Genomic DNA, 9,755 nt, shown 5'->3' with positions numbered 1-9,755 from the left:
TCTGTAAACTTCGTGTTTCTAGTTTTTTCATACTTACGAATTTTCCAAAATATTTTTAACAAAATTCAGGACCTAAATAAAAATTCCGCAACCAACAGTCACTAGAAGTTACCTTTCTCTCTCAAATGCCACAAATTTCATTAAAATCGGTCCAGGGGTTATCTCCGTAAAACGTTTTGCGTTTTACATGTATTTGAATAGGCCGCGTCGGAGTTGGGCCCGAGCTAAAGCTTCCTCTTAAACATCGGCCACGAGGCAACCCCATCCATCCATCGGGGCCTACCGAAGCGCAGTATTGAGACCTACTGCTGAGGAGGTCCACGAAAGGCGCCCCTTACCACTAACCGGCCGCCTGAACTAATGATGAAAAGGGCCAATATGTGAAATATTACCGTGGGAACGGCTTCGACCTTGGATTCCCCAGTTGCTATACGGCCACCTATTTCATACCATCGGAGGCGTGAGTTCGTCGGTGGTAGGAGTGCATCGTTGGTGTGAGTGGTCCAGAACGATGCGACATCATGGGTGGGGTATTGCAACCGATTCGAAGATCGTGACTGACGTGACACAGTCCTCAGATTCCCTAGTCAACTCGCTTAGGAAAGACGATGGTATTAAAAGCGCAGGCCTTTTGTGCAGTGATAGCGACGTGTCCATATGTGAACACAGAGGTTTAACATGCTCCTGCCTGAAGTGGGTTTCCGTTACTCTCCGATAACTCCGTGTAACTAATCTCAAATAAACGCTTTTTCCATCGTTCCTACTACCGGACGTATTCGTCAATGGGCTTAGTGTATTACTGGCCCAAGCCCCACAACAGAGGCACCACCACCCGTATTTCGTTTTCGCGCCTTTTCTTCTTTCCAAAACTTCCCCTCAGTGTGACAGTGGTCGCTGTGATACTTCAGAATCGCGATATTCCAATGCAGCTTCACTTGATATTTCTGTTTAGCGTCTTTTCAAGGCGGACCGAAATCACGTGGCCCTTCTTTCATGGCGGCTTCTACATATCGGCAAGATTCATACGAGAGGCCGGATGGCCGCTTCGGTCTGCGGACGATGCGGCTCAGGGCCGCCGAATCACCGTCTCCCACAAGGAAGGCTATAGCTGCTTTCTCGCACCGTTCGTCGCACCTCAGCCACGCCATACTCGTCTGCGCACTGACCGAGCGATCCGGCCCGTCGTCTGAATCCAGCTTAAATTCCGCGCGCTCACGTCACCCGTAATTGTCGACGGACACAGCGGGTGATGCTCATACTTCTACGTTGACGGCATTATGGTTGTTTCTGAGCCGAACACTACACCCGCACGACGGCATTTTACGCGCAAATTTCGGCTAAGGAACAGCTCAGGTCGCATTACGGTGTCAGGCCACTTACCCATGGTGGCGGGGCCTAACCGGGTTTCTCCTGGAGTGCAGCCCCGACGGTTCTCGGTCAGCGGCCCGGAAATCAGCGCGACCCGCAAGCGCGTGGCAGACGTCGTCGATGTCTTCTTCTTCTGCTTCTCCTTCTCGAACTCGTGCAGTGTGGCAACGCATCAATCTAAACGCGTTGCATCGCATAGACATATGGGCCTGGGGGTAGGGGCAGGTATGGGGGGGGGGTACACTTGTCTTCCCCCTCACCTCTGCCAAAAGTGACAGGCAAAGTGTGCTATTTACCCCCCTACTCTGGAAAGCGGGCACTTTCGACGGCACGCTTGAGATAAATTTTCGGTTTCCAAATTTTATGTGTTTGCTGCAAGCGTACGCTAGTTAAAACTACACCTCAAGCTCAATTTTCTTTCTCCATAGAGTGGCCACCTAAGTAATGGTTTTGTTCACTGCGTATCCCCTGCTTAGGCAGCGAAGATTTTCTTCTGTGCCTCCTGGGGACACGCTGTAGCGGAAGACGCCTGGTATTCGACCTACACGCTCACGTTGCGTATAGAAGGCCTCGCGCTGGGCAGTTCCCGCCATGGCAAATGTGGGCTTGCATTAGTTGCATCACGTACAGTTTTTTTTTAAAACCGCTATTTACATATTTAAAACATAATTTGGTTGCTATATTTAACCGGCGGGCGCCAGGGGAGGTCCGGATAATGTACTATAATTAGCCGCGCGCAACGACTGGTGTTCCTTAAAGCCTGAAATAGTTGGATTATCAAATGCTGGAATTATTTAATGTCCATCCACAGATAGCATAAATACCGTTGCAGTCTCAGTATTTTATCATGATCATAAATGTAAGCAAACCTCTTACAGGTGTAACTGCCGAATTTCATTGTGTAATCACGGGTTATCGTAGATATGCTCGTGAAAATGACGTTGTTCGTACGCGCAGGGCCATTTAAATACCAGTGGAACATTAACTTTAATTTTCTTTCTACAGGCTTGTGTTACTTCTGAAATTGTCGATTTAATTTTCAGGTTGTTTTTATATAAGAGTTACTCTTTCGCCTCTTTTCCGGCAAGATCGGAAACAGGAGATATTCCATATTTTCAAGAAATGTGGGGCACTTCTTGGTGACGTATAACGCAATTTGCACTGTGTAGGTCGCTGACATGCTCCGTAAGTAATTACCGCATACTGGGTTTCTCCCAATGTTTATGTATTAAACACAGCAATAAGTTGTTTTTCCAAGGTATCCTCGGTAAGACATGCGTGGAACGGCGCTTCTACTAAATTTATTCGAAGTGCGAAACAGTGCCCTCAGTGACGAGCAATAAATGTTTATTCTGTGCAGGTTCATTATAGCCTTTGTAGAACGTTGCTCATTGAAGCGCTCCAGGGCTTCATACTGCCGCTAATCGAAATTATTCCCACACACCTAAAATAACAGGACGATATACGGACCTGCACTTCTGTGAAAATAGGGAGAATCGAAAGCGCAATGCGTTCCGAAGCTTTCACTTTCTTGTTTTAAATGCAAGTGTTGCAGATAACTACTAAACCCTCGTTTTTCTATGTGGTTTCGTGCATCATGCGAAACTCGTAGTTTGTTTCTCTATTGTAGTCAGTGAGCTAAACAAGGCATCTCGTTTATGTCTGGGGAGAATTAGTGATATTGTATGGATAGTATTGTTACGTAAGAAGACGCAGATGAAAAGCTATATACAAGTATATTTACAACGTAATACGCCGCACTTGGCTAAGAGGCAACAGCCCGCGCTAGCCTCTTATCGTCGTCGTCGTCTTCTTACTGCTCGCCTCTTCGTCATTGGTAATACTATTCCGTAGCACTATGTAGGCAATGTCCCAAATGGGCGGGTTAAATGCGCCTTTTCCTGTAAAATACGTATACAAATGGTCCATAGCGTTGCTAGTCGGTTTAACTGTCGGTGTAAAACTCAGACGGCTGCGCCGACATAATTAAAACTACAACTAAGGTTAAATTTCTTAACATAGGGGGGTTGGGGGGGGGGGGGGGGGGAATACGGCAAGATTATGTGGGATGGCAAAAGTACGTGTTCATCAAATGCAGCTTCGCAAAACCCGATGACACTTCAGCATTTCTTACGAATTGTAAACGCGAAAACATTAATGGTCAATAGAACGCCGCTGGGCAGTCCATGCGTGTTATAATCTGGTCTTACCGAGGCGCGCTTAGTACACAGGCTAGAGCTTGCGCGGCAAGGCTAGGCACATGCAGATAACACAGGCTTGCGAGGGCGAGAGCGCGGGTGGCGTCGCGGCGATGCCTTCTCCCTTCACACAACACCTGGCGCGCTGTCAAGGCAGCAGGTGTTCCTTTTCGTGCGCTACGCCCTGTCGAGGTGCGCTCGTGACTTGGCCTCACAGCCAATGGGAATCTAAGTGCCGATTCGCTGCTGCAGACGCCACCGGCTTTTTCGCACAATGGGCCATTTGACACTTTCGCATCATTAAATTCGAAAACACAATATGCGCGCCAATTAATGCTGTGAGGGTGGTTAGCCAGCAAAGCTGTGGTATCACCTGATCCGATAAGCCAATGTAACGTAGCCTTGTAATGTAGCCCAGTCCTGTCGAGCCTAGCTGAGCACAGCACCGTAGTGCATATTCATGTTGCTGGCCCTTGCGTCGCCCCATCTTATTCGCGCTGCTCTTCAGGTGTCCCAGCTGTGCGTGGTTTGCTTTGGGCAGAAATTGCTGCGCCCTACCTTGCCTGAGCGCGGCGTGGTTGTACATATTGGCGTTGCTGTTCTAGTAGCCGCTCATCGTGTTCATGCTGTTCTTCGGAAGTCTTAACTATGCCTGGCCTTTCCAAAGCGCTATCAAAACACAAATCAAATCAGTTGTTGTGTGGGTTTTTCTTTACCTACAAAGTGTAGTTACGTCACTCCCTACTTCGTATGCTGCACTTGCCGCTTCCAGGCAACTACAGCCTACGCAACCGTAATATTTACACGGAAACACTGGCGCCGAACGCTGTGCGTGCAGGCGAGCTTTCAGGTTGTGTTCTTTTTCTCTTTTTTTTTCTTTTTTTGCCCACACGTTCGGCGCCGCCGCGGATTCGCGGAGGGGAGCGCCATCTGATAATGCTGCGAGGAACCAAGCAATGTACGGGGCGCGCACCTTCCACTGATTGCTTGTGTTTTTGCCCAGGGACACGACAAATGCACTGTTGGGTAGACGTATGCAGCTTTGTTATAGAACAGGGGCGATATTGAGTTTCGAACGTACGAACCTACGCTCAGAACCCGAATGTCTTAACCACTGGGCTAAACAATTTGCCAAGCGTCTCAACACGCTCGCTTGCCCGCGAGGAGGTCGTCACTCGAAGGAACGCTCAACGGCATTCAATCAGAGATTAGCGCATTCGCAACTCATAAGAAGTGTACTTAAGTATCCTCGAGTTATTTAAAGTATGTGACATAAATACAGGAAACTATAAGTTTTACTGCTACGTTTCGAAGCAAACAGCTTCACTGGAGATCTGGTTGTAATTCTTCGATGTCGCACAAATCTGCACTCTTTTTTAGAGCGCAACTGTTCGGCGCCCCTTACGTTGGGCGTTGGCGTACCTCAGCGTCCCTCGGCGTCCCTAGGCCTCCCTCAGCATAATCGAGTGAACGAGCACATTTAACAGGGATAAGCGGGCTAGTTGGTGGTCGTTATTGGAATGCATCATGTAACCGCACAAAAACAAGGGACAAAAAAGGAACACACAAGACAGGCGCGGAACTTCAACTAAGGTTTACTCCGGGAAATCCCACATTTACACAGGCTACAAAATCACACTTGCTAATCATCAGACAGCCATCACTCGACGTTGGCATGCGGGCGTGAGTGCCACAAATTTGCTTGTAAATATTTGAACTCTTTATCGCTCAATGACACTGAAGGGCTGCTTACGCAGCTGCCAGATTGTATTTTTATACAATAAGCTTCATAGATTTCTCGGCTCAGTTGTGACGCAAACATCTTCAAGACTTTAGTGTCATGGAACCTAGGCGTACATTTACGACAGTGGCGACAATGGTCAGCCAATTTGCCACCCCCCGCCAATCCTTCTACTCCTGCGCGCTGCTCCTGCAGTCTGACGTTTAGGCACCGTCCCGTCTGCCCTATGTAGCTATTGCCACAAGAGAGAGGTATCTGGTACACTACCCCTATTCTGCATGGGACGAACCTCTCGACGTGCTTGATACCACATTCATTTCTTTTGTTCTTACCCAGCACCAAAACTGGCGGGCATGTGCAACATGGTGCAGGGTAAGAACAAAAGAAATGAATGTGGTATCAAGCACGTCGAGAGGTTCGTCCCATGCAGAATAGGGGTGGTGTACCAGATACCTCTCTCTTGTGGCAATAGCTACATGGGGCAGACGGGACGGTGCCTAAACGTCAGACTGCAGGAGCGGCGCGCAGGAGTAGAAGGATTGGCGGGGGGTGGCAAACTGGCTGACCATTGTCGCCACTGTCGTAAATGTACGCCTAGGTTCCGTGACACTAAAGTCTTGAAGATGTTTGCGTCACAACTGAGCCGAGAAATCTATGAAGCTTATTGTATAAAAATGCAATCTGGCAGCTGCGTAAGCAGCCCTTCAGTGTCATTGAGCGATAAAGAGTTCAAATATTTACAAGCAAATTTGTGGCACTCACGCCCGCATGCCAACGTCGAGTGATGGCTGTCTGATGATTAGCAAGTGTGATCATGTAGCCTATATAAATGTGGGATTTCCCGGAGTAAACCTTAGTTGAAGTTCCGCGCCTGTCTTGTGTGTTCCTTCTTTGTCCCTTGTTTTTGTGCGGTTACATGATGCATTCCAATGAACGAGCACAGTGAAGGATGAAAGAGCGAATGCGCAGCGTAGTGGGTCATGAAAGAAAAACGGAAGAGGAGGCTACAGTGAAAGCATGAGGCGGAAAGTGGTAGAGAAAAGTATGGCGAAAGGGTGAGGAGAAAAGCATCGTGCCGCGCAAGACGGGTTCTCTGGCGACGACCGCCACGAGATGGCGCCAGCGTAGCACGCCGTCGTCTGTTCACCCATGGCATGCGGCGAGCGCGTCGGCCGATACCACACATGGAAACAAAGCGCTGCATGAGAGGAAGCCTGTCTGCGCCGGCTGCTGTGAATCGCTTCTACGCGTCACCCATGCGCTGCCTCTCGCGATTACCCGATTATCCAGGCAGTCGCGCCACTCTTCGCTGCGTCGGCGATTTTCCACGCGAGACAGATTGTCCGCCTCAGCCAATATATCGCGAAATGAAAACACATATAGAGAAGCGCTCAAATATTGCATTAAGAAGTATGTTAATCGTCGGTGAATTTTCTTGTGAATATGGCAATTCATTTATGTTGATCGTAATTCATAGTATGTAACCTCGCCAATACTATTACCTAAACTAGCGACACAGTTAAGCCTGTTTCACATGACGCGATTTTCGTCGCTCCGGTAGTGCGATTTCCGTATTTGCGACGAAAATCGCAGTCGCAGTGCCGATCCCCCGATTTTCCGCTGCAACCAACCGGTTGGTCGCAGAGTCGCAACGTCTCAGCGATCGCTGCGATTTTCCGTCGAAATTGTTCGGAGAGCTATTTCACCGGTTTGTTTTCGAAAATGTCGTCTCGCTCAACAAGTGCAATGCGCGGAGACGCGAGTTGCCGTATTCGGTAAGTACGCGAAGGGAGAATAAAAAACGTCTACCGTAGATTCCATTCTCCCATTTATATGCGTTCGTTCACATGCTACGCAGCAAATGAAGTGCATTTTCACGTTTGCTTTGTACACCTTTGCGAGTTGGGTGTTCGATCCCCACAAGAGGACATGGCCTTGTGGGGCAGTCACGATTTCCTTTCTTGAGTAGCATACAAAAATCGTGCGTATGCAGCACCTTAAATAATTTCAACCTCGGCAAGGGAATATGACAAAACAGCAAAGTACCCGAAGTTTCAACGTTTTGCTGAACGCGGCACTGTTCAGTTGCGGTTTCTCGTCGGTTTCCAAGCGTAACTTTCCCAATGCATCTTCAAAGGTTACCTTACCTCACTTATTCAATTTTACATGGCAAACGTGCAGGCTATCGTAATAAATTTTCTGCGATAGCGTTAACTGCATGGCTTGAATGAAGAGCGTCGTCAATTTGTTTCCAAATATTTCATCCACGTTAAGGCGCATCTCTTATCTGCATAATTTTTTCCTCTGCACAGAAACCAATAAACCTTGAATACGTTGCGGACCTTGTATCCCTACTGCAGTCGTATTAACGTTTGCTTTGAATTGTACTTAACTCTAAAGTTAGTAAATTATTAGCTCAGCCTCCTGCACCATCATGTAAAACTCATGCAACAATGCGAAATGCAGTGCGAATTTGCAGAATACGGAACGGTAGAAGATGACAGGTTAGAGTAAATCGAAACTGTGCAGTGAAGTCAGCCAGTTCCATCCCTTCTTGTGAATCTTTTAAGTGTAAACCATTCTTGCATGCTAATAAAGTGCGCAGAAACATCCTTGCTTTACGCGTTTCTAAAAACAGTTTCTCATAAGTTTGCCATCATATTTATTAGTGTGCAAACCCATATAACAATATCCTTTGTGATTACTACCGTTATAAGTAAATAGGCTAATGTATGGGGAGTGTTCAACGCCTGCTTCAATTCCGCCGCGGGTCTGCCTGGCATTGCAGTATCTTCAGGATGGGTCAACCTATGGAGAGTGTTTCAGACCTGCTTCATTTCTGCCGTGAATCGGCTCGGTATTGTACTATCTTAGGGATGCGCTCACCTTTGTCGAGTGTTTAATGCCCGCTTCACTTCCACCGTGTGTCGGGCAGGCATTGCACTATTTCCAGTATGGGCCAACGTATGACGAGTGTTTACCACCTGCGTCACTTCTGCCGCGAGTCTACTCGGTATTTTGCTATCTTTCTGTTCGACCCACTTATGGGAAGTGTTTAGCGCCTACTTTACTTCCGTGGCGGGTCGCCCTGCCATTGCACAACGTTCAGGATGGGCAAACATATGGGGAGAGTTTAACACCTGCTTCACTTCTGCCGCGAGTCGGCTCGGTATTGTACTATCTTCAGGATCCGCTCACCTTTGTCGAGTGTTTAACGCCTATTTCACTGCCTCCGTGGGTCGGGCAGGCATTGCACTATCTCCAGGATGGGCCAACGTATGCAGTGTGTTTAACACCTTGTTCACTTCTGCCGCGAATCTACCCGGTATTCCACTACCTTCGTTCGGCCCACGTATGGGAAGTGCTCAACGCCTGCTTCACCGCCGCGTGTCGGCCCGGCATTGCACCATCTTCAGGCTCGGCAGACGTATGGGTAGTGCTTAAGGCCTGCTTCCCCTCCGCCGCAGGTTGGCCCGGCGGTGCACCATCTTCGGGGTCGGCCCACGTACGGGGAGTGCTTAACGCCTGCTTCACCATCACCGTGAGTCGGCCCGGCATTGCACTATCTTCGGTATCGGCCTACGTACGGGGAGTGCTTAACGCCTGCTTCACCATCACCGTGAGTCGGCCCGGCATTGCACTATCTTCGGGATCGGCCCACGTACGGGGAGTGCTCAACGCCTGCTTTACCTCCACCGCGGGTCGCGCCAGTATTGTACTATCTTTGAGATACGTATGGGGAGTTTTTCTGCTTACCACGCGAACGGCACGAAAATTTTCATGGACGGTAGAGGTATACAGTTTTGCTGTAGAAGCCCTACTCGGCGTCACTCCTATCATGCCTTTCCTCAGGTATCATTATCGTTCACTAACATTCGAAGTCTTGTGCGTAAACGCGACCAGCTTTCTTCCTTGCTTGAACATAGAAAATCTGACATACTAGCATTAACTAAGATTTGTTTGTATCCGGATATCTCTGATAAAGAAATATTTAAATATATTCATGAATTCATTTACAGATATGACCGAAAAGATAAAAGAAGCCGCGGCGCCCTTCTAGGAATAAGGACATTTCCGTCTTATGTAATTAACACCAACTCTGACCCAGAAATTATCTGCACTACATGCATGTCCGTATCCTCGCGAATACTTACAGGTGTGCGTTACCGCCCTCTGAATTCTACTAATCCATTTATTAATGACTTCCACAGCAACATGGAATCAGTAACAAAGCTTCACCCGTCTGATGTCACATATGTGCAATGAGACTTCAATCATCTTTTTCTGATCGTCTGGGTTAACCTATCTTCATCCTGCAATACTTCGATAAAATTTGAGAATTTAGCCTTAGATTTTAACCTCTTTCACGTTGTTACGGTGTAGTAATATAGTAGATTTAATCCTCAAAACAGCTACTGAGACAACTGATCAAAATCTGTCTATTAATG

Source organism: Dermacentor variabilis, chromosome 3 (assembly GCF_050947875.1).
Source record: "Dermacentor variabilis isolate Ectoservices chromosome 3, ASM5094787v1, whole genome shotgun sequence".
NCBI classification, from domain to species: Eukaryota; Metazoa; Arthropoda; class Arachnida; order Ixodida; family Ixodidae; genus Dermacentor; species Dermacentor variabilis.
Note: the sequence above shows the minus strand (reverse complement) of the source record.